Source organism: Chiloscyllium plagiosum, chromosome 24, assembly GCF_004010195.1.
Source record: "Chiloscyllium plagiosum isolate BGI_BamShark_2017 chromosome 24, ASM401019v2, whole genome shotgun sequence".
NCBI lineage: Eukaryota > Metazoa > Chordata > Chondrichthyes > Orectolobiformes > Hemiscylliidae > Chiloscyllium > Chiloscyllium plagiosum.
In genome coordinates this window covers 26,202,354-26,216,894 of record NC_057733.1, presented here as the reverse complement: position 1 = coordinate 26,216,894, position 14,541 = coordinate 26,202,354, and the positions used below count along the sequence as shown (strand labels likewise).

At 36.9% G+C, this 14,541-nt stretch overlaps 1 long non-coding RNA gene across 2 annotated transcripts in view; it reads right to left on the bottom strand.

Moving 5' to 3' along the window:
* The window catches only part of LOC122562103, a 354,404-nt gene that overhangs the window by 43,570 nt on the left and 296,293 nt on the right, over positions 1–14,541 (bottom strand). For both annotated transcript variants that reach the window (XR_006315215.1, XR_006315216.1), the window contains one exon: positions 2,303–2,367. This is a non-coding gene — a long non-coding RNA (uncharacterized LOC122562103). The remainder of the gene's footprint in view (positions 1–2,302; positions 2,368–14,541) is intronic.

The window sequence follows — 14,541 nt, the reverse complement described above, 5'->3', positions numbered from 1 at the left end:
AGTGTGCATGTTGGTTGGAAGGCCTGCTTCAATTTGCTGGGAATTTCTCATGCTGTTTTGGAAGGTACTCAGCTTTCTAACCTTCATAACGCCACCACTCACCTCCCACCACAATTTTTCACACCTACCACATCAACTGAATGCCAACACTTAACCCCACCTATCCACAGTACCTCATATCCTCCATGCCACATTGATAGCTCCTCACCCATTATCCATCATGAGCATACCCCAGGAGCAATGAAGATATGAAAAGAAACAAACTTTAATGGTCTAATCCAATCCTCACTCCTATGCACTTGATACTGGAAAATTACCATTTATAAAATCTATTCAAAGCTTTTAAATCTCAAGTAGTTACCAACTTATAAAAATAAGCAAGCTTCTATTCAGACCCCAAATCAAGGACAATTAAACCTTTAATGTACTGTTAAAGCCTATTTATTGCCATGAACTACAATGAAAATATTACATTCTTTAGGCACATAAGTGTCTTGGCTAAAATTAAGTTGTTAGTTCCACAGTAGTGTGTCATGGCTCAAGTGATCTGGGGTGAGATGGAATCTGAACTCTCCATACCCTTCACAAGCTGTAATACAGTGAGAATGTCATGGACATGCCACACTGACACGTCCATGAGACATGCAAAACCATTATCTCTCTCATGCTCCCTGAACTTCATTCATTTTTGCATATGTTAGCAGGAAACTACATAGAGGCAAAGTTATTCATTTCATTGAATATTATCTTATAAGCATAACAACTTAGCATAGGGAGAAAATGGCCACTTGGTTCATCAGGTCTAGCATGACCTCTTACCACATTATTAACCTTAACTCCTTCATTATGAAATGTGTTTTTAAGGTGAAATATGGTGACTTCAGCTGATACATTGAGATGTACAAACAACACGTGATATAAAACAAGAAAATGCAAGAAGTGAATCAAACAAATTGCTGTGAGCATAGACTTATAATAAACCTCTACTTGGGATGTTGTTATTTTGTTCATTCATTGCATTCAGCACATTTTGTGAACCATACTCCAGCATAGCCATTAAGTTTACCACAAAGCAAAAGTTGGCAGAGCCGTATAGTTGTAACAGTATGTGTTACAAATTCAATTTTTTATAGGGAATATATAGTTACTGTCTATATTGTGTAGCTGCAGAAACCCAATTTTGGGGGTTCCATATAAACTCATAAAATTGTCAATTATATTTTCGTGAATTAGGACATCAGAAAATTTTGATTGAATTATAATCTTGTGAATTGTATCAGTTATCCATTTTTGTTTCGTATTTTTAAACTTTTTAAAAAGTCTCAGCATTAATCCTGACACTACCCTCTTGTCTGAGGAATGATTGCTTCTCCTAATTTCAATTTGCATGTCGTGATACTAAAACAACTAATATAATAGAAATAATGTGCAAAATATATACAGCACTTTGTCCCTCATTTATTAAGAACATTTCATTAAGTTTCTCTATGGAGTTAAATGACACCTTTACAAGCTCTGACTGCATGAAGATATCAACAAAATACATTGCAAATGCTGACGTATTACAAAATTAATAAGTAGCTTCGAAATGATAATTAGGAGGAAAATAGCCAAGTCCATACTCATGTACCCAATTTCTCGACAATATTAATCCAAAAATAAGACCATATCCCTTTCCCTCCTCAGCCATCATTTCATAATTCAAATTTAGTCTAGAAATTTAGCATTAAAATAAGTTGTGTAACTTACTAAACAACTGGCTAATGAGATTACAATACTCAGCATTGTTTGTGAAAAATTACACATCTGAAACCATATGGTAAATAATTATAAGCAAATCCCATGGTTATTGATGGACACCCATTTAAAATATGTTCTCAGTATCACATTTGCTTTAAGAGTAGACGTTTCATGATTTTGTATGGTATCATAACACAACAGACAAAAATACTTGAATAAAAGTTCATTTTTATATTATCATTAAAATTAAAACACATCATAATACATGCAGTAATTTATTCACAGTAATTCTTTGACTTTCATTCTGTGTTGATTATACTGTTCACCCAACCAACAAATAGACACTCTTCTTGATATTGTGACTGAGAAAAATTGAATTTGTTTACTAATTAATTACATCCACTTTGAATTATTTTTTAGTTAATGCTTGTATTTTTAGAATGGTAAAAATCTCAAACGAACCACGTTACTTTCGAAGTTTGCTGTTAAATAAATGCATGCTGAGAAAATCACACAAGCAATTTATGAAAGTAAAACAATATTTATAATCTGTAAACCATACCTTATTTTTCTCTCTTCAAAGACAGCTTTTTGCCATGCATCACTTTGATATGCATTTAATTTTTGCTGTAACACAAAAGCATAGAATATGATTTAATGAAAACCTAGCATGTTCATTATGGGGTATAAAGACAGAATGCTACGTTTAACAAACACAAGTTACTGTGGAAGTTTGAAATCCGAAATAAAAAGAGAAAATACTCAGCAGGTCAGGTAGCATCTATGGACAGAAAACCTGAGTTAACATTTCAAGTCAATGGTCGTACATTAGAACTGCAAGATATTAGACATATGTAGTTTTTAAACAAATAAGCAAAGAAAAATCAGGGCAGGAAAAACTAAAGATACATACCTATTGACTATTGAATATTACTTATAGAAGTAAAATCTTACACAAAACACAATGGAATAAACAGATCAAATTTATTGAATAAAGAAATCCTTTGTGTGTGTACGAAATATGGATTTGTTTGCCAGAAGTGCTGAATTATTTTGATTTTCCAGTCATATATCCACATTAATATAAATTGCACAACGGTACTATTCCTTGGAAAGAGGGATAAGGTGCCCACAATTTGCAAACCCAAAAAGTGTGCTATTATAGACTTCAGAATTTTAATAACTGCTCTTTGATTGAAGGAATCAGCAAAGGATAAACAAAAAGAAGCAGCAATCACTGTGCAAGGAATAAACTATTAAAGGACAAAGATAAATTTATACAGGCAATTGAAAGCAATTAGCCATGTCTGGCAAAAGGAAAAGTGGAGGCTACATGAACAAAACTGATTTGACACAGGCTTGATAAACTAAAGGCTTTATTGCCAGAAAGGAGAAGGATTGCCCTGAGAAGAATTTAAGGAGTTAACTGCAGGAAAGCTGTCTTCAATCAGACAGTTAAAGCCAAATGTAACAAGGAATAACAAAGCTACTTCTGATATTAAGGCTAGCTGTAGACTTGCAGTAATGTGAATGAAAGGACTTTTAAAAAAAATCATCAATGTAGACCAAAGCACGAAATCTTATAAGAATTGGACAGTAGAATTCTGGACAAAGGATCAAATCTTGGACACAGCGAGAGGCAGACCACTGTTAGTAGGTTTTTGGCCAATGTTCCACCATTAATCAGATGATAGCCAAGTTGGGTTGTGAGGCTTAACTTGCTTACTTGAGGTTGCTACATGTAATAAAGTTGAAATCATTGTTTCAGTACTTGATTGCCTGCAAGAGTTCTTAATAAGTAGCTGAATTAAAGGTAACTTGTGGTGATTTAAGCACAGCACAAGGCTCATCACCGTTAATGGCTCATCATGAACTATACCATGGCGAATCACAGCAGGTCAGGCAGCATCCGAGGAGCAGGGCTCCTACCCGAAAAGTCGATTTTCCTGCTCCTCGGATGCTGCATGAACAATACCATGGTTTATGTATCACTAAAAACAGGAAAAAAAAATCACTTATTATTCCCATTCAAAACATTTTGGAATTATTTTGTTTTGGGATTATCAGAAATTGCAACATAAAACAAACCCTGCAATTTTGACATATACAAAGATTTTAATGCTAATAGGCAGCTACCAAATTATACATTTCCATTTACATTAATAGGTCAAATGAGAGACAATTTGATAAAGCTTAATATAAGCATATAACTTAGATGTAAACATTTTCATTTACTCAGAACCGAACTCAATTAATGCAAAATGTGTTTTTTTTGTTGTTTAGATTAGTCTAAAATATAACAACTCTGAAAATATGAATAATAAACTGCTGGAAGCCACATACAGCACTGGATATAGCAGACTTCTGTTTGAAATATTTACGACTTGGCTGAATTTACAATCTATTTCTATCTTTTAAACTGCATTTTATTTCCTGAAGAAGTTACTGGAAATGTGTATATTATATTTTATGCATTTGGATTTTATGATTTATTCTCGTTTATCCTGAGGGAGACACTTCACATTATTGTTTTAATAAGCAATTATGTGTGGAAATAGATTGTGGAATATCAAGTAACGTAATTTAATCAACTGGGAAAATAAATTATGAAACAAATGTCCTTCACAAATAGTCTCAAGTAATTATTTTATGATGGCAACAACCTAAAATGCATTTGCCACCTCTGAAACCATGACTTTTGTTTTCAGGCGGTATTTTGTCAAAACTGTCACTTGTTAACTATTTCATCACCGGCAAAGCTCGACTTTCTTGGAGGATGTATTCTTCATCTCAATCTTATTTCATGCTATGACTCAAACTGATATAAACATTGTTATTACATAGCTTGCATAAAAAGTTGAAGTGTCTGCTCATGGCTGTGAGTAGATAGCGATTGATAAATTACTGATTTTTTTTGTACCAACTTTGAAGTAATTATTTTATTGAAAGAAAAACTAGGTTTGAACTGATAGAGTTGCAATGATATATCTAAATGTATCAATATTGAAGATAACTATATTCTTCAAATTAAAATTATTCCTGAAACACACATAATCAAAACTTTTATAATGCATATCAATGGATTCTTGCAAGCACAGTGAAAATGAGATGTTCAAATATAAATTCTATTTTCATGGGGAAATATATGTTTAACAAAAGCTCCATAAACTGCAACATTGATAACTAATAAAACACAGATAATCATTAAAAATGTAATTTTCAACTATACCTACAGGTAATAATCCCAACACCTGATTATGCGATCTATAATCTACACGGAAATGTTACTTTGTTGAGTCCTGTATTTTCTTCTTCAGGCAGGCCACAACCAGTAACCATAGAGGGAGGATTCACATAATACTTAACAGCCTAAGGAAATATTTTGAACTGCTTTCTGTCCAGTGCCGTGTTTTTATGATGAACAACTGCTGCTCCAAATCAAAATGGATAATGTCATAATGTTTTACTGCGCACTCTACAAAATAACAATAATTGAAGCAATCTGGTAAAGGTGCTTGAGAAGCAATTTAACATAATCTATGATGATTCAGTTTCTCAATGGTGTAAGTGGATTAGGGCTCCATGGAACAGTTGAACACTCTTGCCAGTCAAAGCTCAAGTATATTAGAAATCATCTCAGAATTGTGCTGCTTTCAAAGTGATATCTAACTTAAATGACTGAAATGAAGATGCACCTCTTATTTGGTCATATTTTATTGACATGATTCAAATTATTCCAAAAGTATTATCAAATATGGGCCCATTCCCAGAACCAAACAAAAAAATAGGGATAATGTTTAATTTAGTCAAAAATAATATATTGCAGGAAATAGAAAATTTTATCCGAATAGAATTTTTGTGGAACTATTTAAAGTAAACCTTATTACTGTAGATTTCAACCTGTTTGCCATATATTGATGCCTTGAAAGAAATCCCTCCAGACAACAAGGGTAGTCTTATGCACTGAGTGAACAAGTGAACTGCTGGCGTGGCATCTGCTCAATGTGAGCATGTCCTAAACAGCAGCTCATCTTTGCAAAACACCCTATATTACCTGCTTCATCCCTTGCATCAATGAACAAAACTTCCGTTTGTTCATTGAAACGTTGAGGTTGACTACTGATATAGCAAGCTGTGGCTGAATGGGAAATTCAATATATACACCAAACATTTTTCCTAAATTCATTTATGGGATTTGGGTGTCACTGGCAATACCAGAATTTATTGCCCATCCCTCTATTTGCCCAGAAAATAGTTAAGAATCAAATACATTGTTGTGGGTCTGGGCCCACATGTAGGCCAGATAACAACAGTAGATTTACTCCTCAGTTGGATATTAATGAATCAGATGGGTTTTCATGACAATTGATATTGGTTGCCTGGTCACCATTAGACTAGATATTTTAATAATTGGATCCACATTTTAACATCTGCTGCGGTACAATTTGAATCAATAAACCCCAGAGCATTAACCGAGGGGTTTAGATTACACGTCCAGCAACTGTATCACTATGACACCACCTCCACAAATGCACATAAACATATACTTTTGGGGCCAAGCAAATTAGGTTATTTTATACCCCAAATAGATTTATATGTCCCGATCTACAAAAAACAGTTTTGTCAGAAATGAAGCTGTCATTTTAACAAGGTTAGCAGTTTATTAAAGTTAATACAATCAAGCGCATTATTCTGTATATTGTTTAGTGGAGAACTGCTGCCACATATTGTTAATCCCACTTTTATTAATCTGACACTGTTGTCAGATTAATAATAACATGGATAATAAAGTGTGACACTGGTTGTCCATTAAAAGCTCTCATATCCCTCTGACTGAAACTGATGTATCTGTCACCTTTCTGTTCATGTCAACTATTCACATCATCACCATGAGAAGTTGGTACACCGGAAGTTTTCTATATATATGTTCATAGGTCTTGTTGGATGAAGATATGCCATAACCAGTTGCTGCCTTGTGTTCTGTTGGGATTTCACTGCTGCTCTCAGGCAGAATGTGCATTTGTTAAACCAATATGAGCTAACGTACAAATTACTAATGCAGAAAATCAAAATGAAAGTAAATATCATCCTCTTCAACCTTTTGTTCCCTCATTAAAAATGCATGTAAGTCATTCTAAACCACTATATTAGTTATTCTTGTTTAACAAATACTTTAATGAACTTAAAATATATACTCAGCATGTAACAATATTGGTCATTGAAAGGATGTCATAGTCTTTCATATGATGTGACAATTAGTGGAGAATAGTATGATTCCTGTCTTTTTGCTACGGTGCTAGTTTAAAACAAAAATAGTGAAATTAACCTACTTGCAAACAATCATTTGCCATCAGCATTACTTCAATCATATTGAAGGTGCCTTAAATTGCTGAGACAAGATTTTACAATTTTCAGAGGGTTTCCACTACCTGGCAGGCTCTCTTCTCCAGCCACAGGAACAGGGCAGGAAGAGGTCATTATTTAAGAGTTTCATTCGGTCGAAGGCAGGAGGGATGTTCAAAGCTTCACTTGCCATTTTTAAAATTGAGTTGGGGTGAGCAGGTAATGTGCCCCATGGCACTATGTCAAATTTCAACCCCTCCCACCTGCCAATGTCAGGAGACAATAAAATTCGGCTTATGAAGTGAGAGATCATTTTAGTTATCGTTTAGTGTCAGCCTCTACAGCAAAACAAGAGAAGGAACATTCCCTGCTAAGATAGGACAAGACTTTTCTTCAAAAAAACAGAGATCTTACATCTTTCCAAATCATTAATTCCAATACACAGTTTGAAAATAATGGCACAATGGACAAACATTCATCTGAAGCACTCAAACATAATTCACTGAAAATTGCTTGAAATGTTGGAGCACAGGGAATGAATATTAAGGTACATCACTCAACAGTATGTACTTTGCAATAGTGTAAAAATATCAAGAATAACATTCAGCCCTATGAATCAAATTCTGAGTTTGTAGAAAATAGGCAAATGATTATGTAGTCATAATGTGATTGAGTTTTGAGGGAGAGAAGAGCAAAGTAATACAAGCATTTTAAACTTTAACAAGGGCAGTTATTAGGGCATGAACACAGAGTTAGCTAAATTGAACTGGGAAGTTAGGTTAAGAGATAGATCAGTAGAGATGCAATGGTAGACATGGAAAGAAGTGTTTTAGACTAATAACGTCTCCAAAAACAACTGACTACATGCAGGAATGAAATTGAACCATTTAAATTGTTCCCTTTTCATGACTTGGAAAGTTGATTGACATTACACTAACAATTTTCATGCTGTACTTGTGATGTTGTACTCATGTTCTTAATGCCTGAACTGAAATTGATGCAATAAGTTTAATAGACAATACGTGCACATCCAGCAAATTCTTAAAAATAACATGAAGTTTAAGGACAAGAAACATGGTGCATCAATGAATCTTCTGATCTTGCTGGCTGATTTGCATATTATTTTCCAAAATGATTGAATATTGTGAAAATAAAGTTAAGAGTTGAACCTTAACAACTACAAAATGGTAAGGAGTCATAGTTCATATGGAGATATAAATGTATTTACAAATTGTAAAGCATATTTTTATGAACTAACTAGCATCCTAATGTTTTTCACAATGTTAATGATGCAAATCTGGATAATATCACAAAAAATGCAATTTATGATAAAATATTGACTTGTAATTCCTACAGTCCAATGCACCTTTTTAGCATAATAAATTATAAGTTTCCAATTTGGCAAACACTGTTTAACATTGGAATAATTTTGCTGCTTCACTCACAGTGGAGATGACCACCTATTGTTTATCCTGTAAAATTATCCATGCCAGTCCCTGTAAACTGATGAAGCATTTAGTGTACAACAGACATAGCCTGCTTGTAACACAGGTGGAACACATGGTAGCATATTCAAGAATTAATTATGGAAATTGTCTCTCAATAGGGGTATTTGGAATTTGTATCTTCATATCTTAATCACTAATATGTTTTGAGGCTTTTGTCACATCTAAACACATTACAATTCTCTAACACATCAAAAGAATCATAATTGTCAGGAAGTAAAATACAAATATTCTTAAGGATCCCACATCTAGCCGTCAGTATATATTGTAGTCCTGAAGTACAACATCACTAATAGAACGTCCAATTAGTGTCCAGAGTTCTCTTTCATGATCTAGCTTATCCAAGATGATTACTAATTGTATTCCGAGAACTGTTAGAAGTTTGCCTGCTTGTTGGAATGGTGAGTGTTACAGATGTTGAAGGGTTTGGAGGAACTTACATCCAACAGAAGAAGAGTTAATGCATGCTGGTTTTGTAAACAAACAGTGACCTCACAACAAAATTGTAAGCTGACTGGCTGGTGACTATCTAAAGTAAGCATGTTTGCAAACAGCTAGATTCATTGATGGGTTTTTTATGTTCAACTTTACAGCTTGAAAAGAGTCTTAAGGCATGGAAGGACAGCATAGCTGTGTGGAATGTCCTTCCTGTGTCCCATGGGGAACCATAGGTGGCTCTCTGTGGCATGATTGATCACAGATGCAGTACCATTGAATGCAAAAACATTAACTCTGGATTTTTGAACTTGAGCAGAGGTTGGAGTCATCAATGAAGCTGAGAACCACATGAATTGTAAGATTAACAGAATGGGCACACCACAGATTAAGACCATGCAGCCAGTGACGAAATGGGTGACCACCAGACAATTTAGATACATCAGACAGGTAGTGCAGGAGCTGTCTAAGTCTATCTCACAAATTAATCTGTTTTCAGTTTTGGATCGCAGTTACAGAAATGGCTAATTTGAGAATCCTAGCAAGAGCCAAGTTTGCGGCACCACAGAGACTCGGCTCAGAACAAAAGGCTAGCATTTAGGACTAAGATGATGAATGTTTTCATTCAGTGGATAGTGAATGTTTGGGATTCTCTGTCCCAGAGGGCTGTAAAAGTTTGAGTCTTTAAGTAAATTGAAGATAGAGATTGCAAATGGATTGGGGGATAGTTTGGGAGTATTTGAAGGAGTAGTTGAAGTCAATAATGTAAATGTCTTTGAGGGGGAGCTACTTAAGGTCATGCAGGTGAACGGAGTAGAAAGATGTAATGATATGATTACATGAAGTCCACATATGCGGAGAGTAGATACTGACATACACTGGTTGGGCCAAATGGCCTGGCTCTGTCATATACACTTGACATAAATCAGACATTTGGCAGAAAAAGACAGTCAAAGTCACCCTGCTATTTCACCAAATTATTTTCATGCACAATTGTTGTCAGTTCCACCAGCCCAAATAAGTTATAGAGCCAGCTGATGCAACTGCTAACACACCAGAAACAGTGTGTTCCAGGCCTCATGCTGTGATATTTGTGATGATTTAGATTGATTTCTAGTGTGGAACAATGCTAACACTTACATCCCTCATTGTAAAAAGGAGCTGGATTCTACAGAGCCCCACTGATGGGCTTGAAAGTGGGTCCTGAGTCCATGCAAGTAGATGGCAGAGCCCAGGATGGGACTTTTCTATTAGTATCCAATGAAGAGGGCACCACTGGAACTGCTGACCAGTTCAGAATGCATGCTACCTCTGTCAGTGATTCTAGACCTAAAAAATGGCTGATTCCTCAACTTCCTGGCAGCACCATTGGTCAAGGTGACCATGTCTGAGAGAGAAGAAATCCCTTCCATAATGAAGCACCCTTGAAGAGCAGGTAAACCAGGGAGAGCGATCAGAGGGTGAACTGTAGGCAGTGGCTATTGTAATAGGATTTCCCTCTGTGTTTCAGGAAGTCATTAAAAAAGAAGGCTGTCCCCACTCCCTCTATGAGGCCACCTCGACATAGCTGGTAGTCTCTGCACATAGCAAGGCCTGTTATAAAGTCAGTAAAATGCTGTCAGAGGGTGGGGGTAGTAGAGAGTAGATGATGTCACAGTGGTTGTCAGCTCTAATTTCTGGACAACATGGTCTTTATTCAAGGATAATATGATTTAAAATAAATACTTTGCTTCCTAAGGGACACTCACAAAAATCAAATTTCCAAAGGAAATTTCCAAAGTTCAGCTTAAAATATCCTTTTATGGGTAATGGTGCACCTCAACTCCTGTGGTGCCCATCAGTCACAGAAGGTCTAAAGGATAGGGATAACTAGGATACACTAATAGTCAGTTTGAAGGATTTGATATATACTAGGAACTTCAGCCAGAAATAAATTAGCTGTAAAGGGTGATGAAGCAAAGCCAAACAAGTCCTGGCTCATCAGTTTCATATCAATTTTGAAATATAATGAAATTAATTATTAGATATTACCCTGAAAATCATCTGCATCATCATAGGCATCCATAGATTCATAAGGATAATAAGCAACATTTTACTATTTTTAGGAGAGTGACATACCAAATAGACTCTGTATGTGGTGTGTCATATAAAGATTTCAGAAATGTTTTAAACAGCTTTACAGATAAAAGAAAATTATCAGTCTAACTCAATGAGCGAGAGATCCAAGGCAAAACAGTAAATAAGAGTCGATCCAAGTCCAGAAAAAAAGTGGGTGTTAAATAATACCTCCTCCTACACCCTTGTATATCACAGAACGTGTCCTTGTATCCTTACAGTTCAGTACCTGGATGTAGCAGCTGTGTAGCATTATCTGCCAGTCCTATCAATGGAATGTGCTTCTAATACAAAAAACTCATGTCTCCTCTCATTCTGCGAGTAACTGGATGTTGCAAATTCATGGCGCAAAAATCACCACTTGCTTGGCCAGGGCATCCTCCAGCTGTGTACTCGGCACAATGTTCCTGCATGGTCAGACTGGAATTGAACATAGACTTTGACTGAGTGTGATGATATTTACTTACTGACTCCTTGAGCCCACTAAGGTCTGCTCCAGTTTGACTTTCAGACTTGCCATTTAGACATGGCACCATGAAGCACGGTTACTGTGCTGCTGGTGTGATGTGACATTGTGTACTCCCATCATGACAAACTGTGTGCCAGCCCTTTGTACTAAAAAGCAAACGTAAGTTACAGAGGCTGGCAGCATCCAGGTAAGAATGCTGTAAGTTAGGAAAGCAAGCCAAAAGCCATGAGATGCTTCCTGTCTTGATGGATGACATGTGTGCATGTGTTGCACACAAAGCAATCTGGCAGAAACACACATCATAGCTGTCTCTGAGCTCCAAACTAAAGTATTGAAAGTGATATTATGAGGTTGGTGTTTTAGCAGTGTCACCCTGCTTGAATGAAGGCTGGTAGAGCATAGTGTCCATGAAGCAGGCAGGGACCTTATGCTCAAGCAAGTGGCGAAATGCAGTCAGGTTACTGCTCAGATTTTCAAGTCAGGAATTTGCAACATCTAGTTTCTCACTGAATGAAAGGAGACTTGGAAATGGTGTGAAATAAGGTGAGTTTCCATTAATGAAGACAATTGCATGAATTGAAGTTGTTGGTGCTCAATAGTGAGATTCCGAAGTCGTCATTTAAAACTTAAGGAAAATCACAAAACTTTTTCTCAACATAGTAATTCTTATTTTTTGATTCTTGCTGTATTCTCCCTACTATGTTGCCTTTGCCCATAGCAGTCCAGAGAAGGGAAAATTCCAGCCATAATTCTACAATGTGGTCAATACATTGGGGGATATGTCAGAGAATGTTATGCTTTTAAACTGCAGAATGTTTTATCCTTCAATTGCCACTGGGACACAAAGGAGACATTCAACAGTGAGAGATTCACAAATCTGAAGCTCAGCATCAGAAAAGTGAGTTTTGATGTTGCTGGGAGAAATTTCAAATGAAGGAGCTGACTGAAAGCTTAAAGAAGGTATTTAGACTGTCAAGCGGATCCTGGTCAGAATGTGAGTTAAAATCCAAACAATGTGCTCGCTGTGTGTTCCTTGTCCAGCAGCCTTCTGAATACAAGGTATCTGCTGAGGTTATTCAGGCAACCAAAAACTTTGTGAATAAAAGCAAATCAGGCTCCTAAGATGCAATTAGGAACTAAAATTAATTTTAAAGTAACACTGTAACAAAACGGTGACTATATCCATTGGTCAATATTAAACATGACTTTGTATGTTCAGAAGGAGCTCATTCAGACCCCACTAGAGAGAGTTTAAGCCCTGCTATCTTCATCGCCCTGTTCCTCTCCACCCTCCGGAAAGCCTACACCACAGCTTGCCTGACTGCCATATTTTCCACCACACAGACTTCAGGCCCAAAGCAGGTTAGCTGTTGACACTCACGTTGGGTGGGTAGCTGGCAAATGGAAAGTTAATGAGGCAAGACACTTAACATAGACTGAGCTTTTCCCTGTAACTTCAGGGTTAACCGTCCGGTCCACATGTCCTGCTGGCTTCCCTCTCAGCACCTAAGATTTTTCATATTATAACGATTGGAACAGTGATAATTCGAATGAGTGAAAGGCAATTTAAAACTGATGTAAAAAAATCTTCAAATAAAGATCAACGTGGAATAGATGCCTGTATAGGACAATGGAAGCAAAATCTCCGGAACAGTATAAGAAGCAGTTGGATACAGCAACGGGATAGCAATTTCTTTTTCTTGATGGCTTTGTTCATTTTGGACAAATGGCCTTTCTCAGCTATATCTATTGTGAAAACTTCAATGGCAATCTCTCCAGAGGCAGTGAATTGGACTGAATTCAGACACCAATGGAATTTGGTAAAATGAGCTGTTATTATTACAAAATCTGGAAATGAATAGCGCTGTGGCATTGTAAATACAATTATATTTAAAAACTGATCGAAATAAATGGCATGAACCATTGATATTTTTGCACACCTACTGAGATAATCAAGCAAAATTAAATATGAGTCAAATCATGTGGCACCGGAAAACAGGTCAGGCAACATCTGAGGAGCAGGATAGTCGATGTTTCGGGCATAAGCCCTTCATTAGGAATGTGGGGTGGATAGTGTGGAGGTGGAAATGAGCTGAGAGAAAATAAGGGGATGGGGATGGGGCTGGGGGAAAGATAGCTGGGAAGGTGATAGGTAGATGCATGTGGAAGGTAATGGTGATAGATCGGAGGAGAGGGTGGAACAGATAGCTGGGAAGGAAAATGGACAGGTAGGACAGTTCAACAGGGCGGTGCCGATCTACTGTGTCTGTTACTGTCGATGTGGTCTTCTCTATATAAGGGAGACTTAACAACAGTCGAGGTTTGTTAAATACATTATTTTACTTGCATGACACTGTAATATTTTGCTATAAATTCTGTCTTATGGTCCTACTCTATGGCACTCGAAAAGCTAGTGCTTCCAAATAAACCTGTAAAATATAACCTGGTGTTGTGTGATTTTTAACTACACTGGGGAGACAGGACATCAACTCGCGAAACGTTTCAGAGAACATCTCTGGGACACGTATACCAAACAACCCCACCATCCTGTGGCTGACCACATCAACTCCCCTCCCACTCCGCCAAGGACATGCAAGTCTTGGGCCTCTTCCACCAACAAATCCAAGCCACCCAACGTCTGGAGGAAGAACGCCTCATCTTCCGCCTTAGGATCCTTCCACCACATGGCATCAACGTCAATTTCATCAGATCCTCATCATCCTTCCCCCCACCTTATCCCAGATCCAACCTTCAACTCAACACTGCCCTCTTGAACTGCCCAACCTGTCCAGTTTCCTTCCCATCTATTCACTCCACCCTCTCCTCCGACCTATCACCTTCACCTCCCACCTCCATTTACCTATTGCTTTCCCAGCTACCTTGCCCCCAGCCCCATCCCTACTCTCCTATTTATCTCTTAGTGCCCTTCTATCC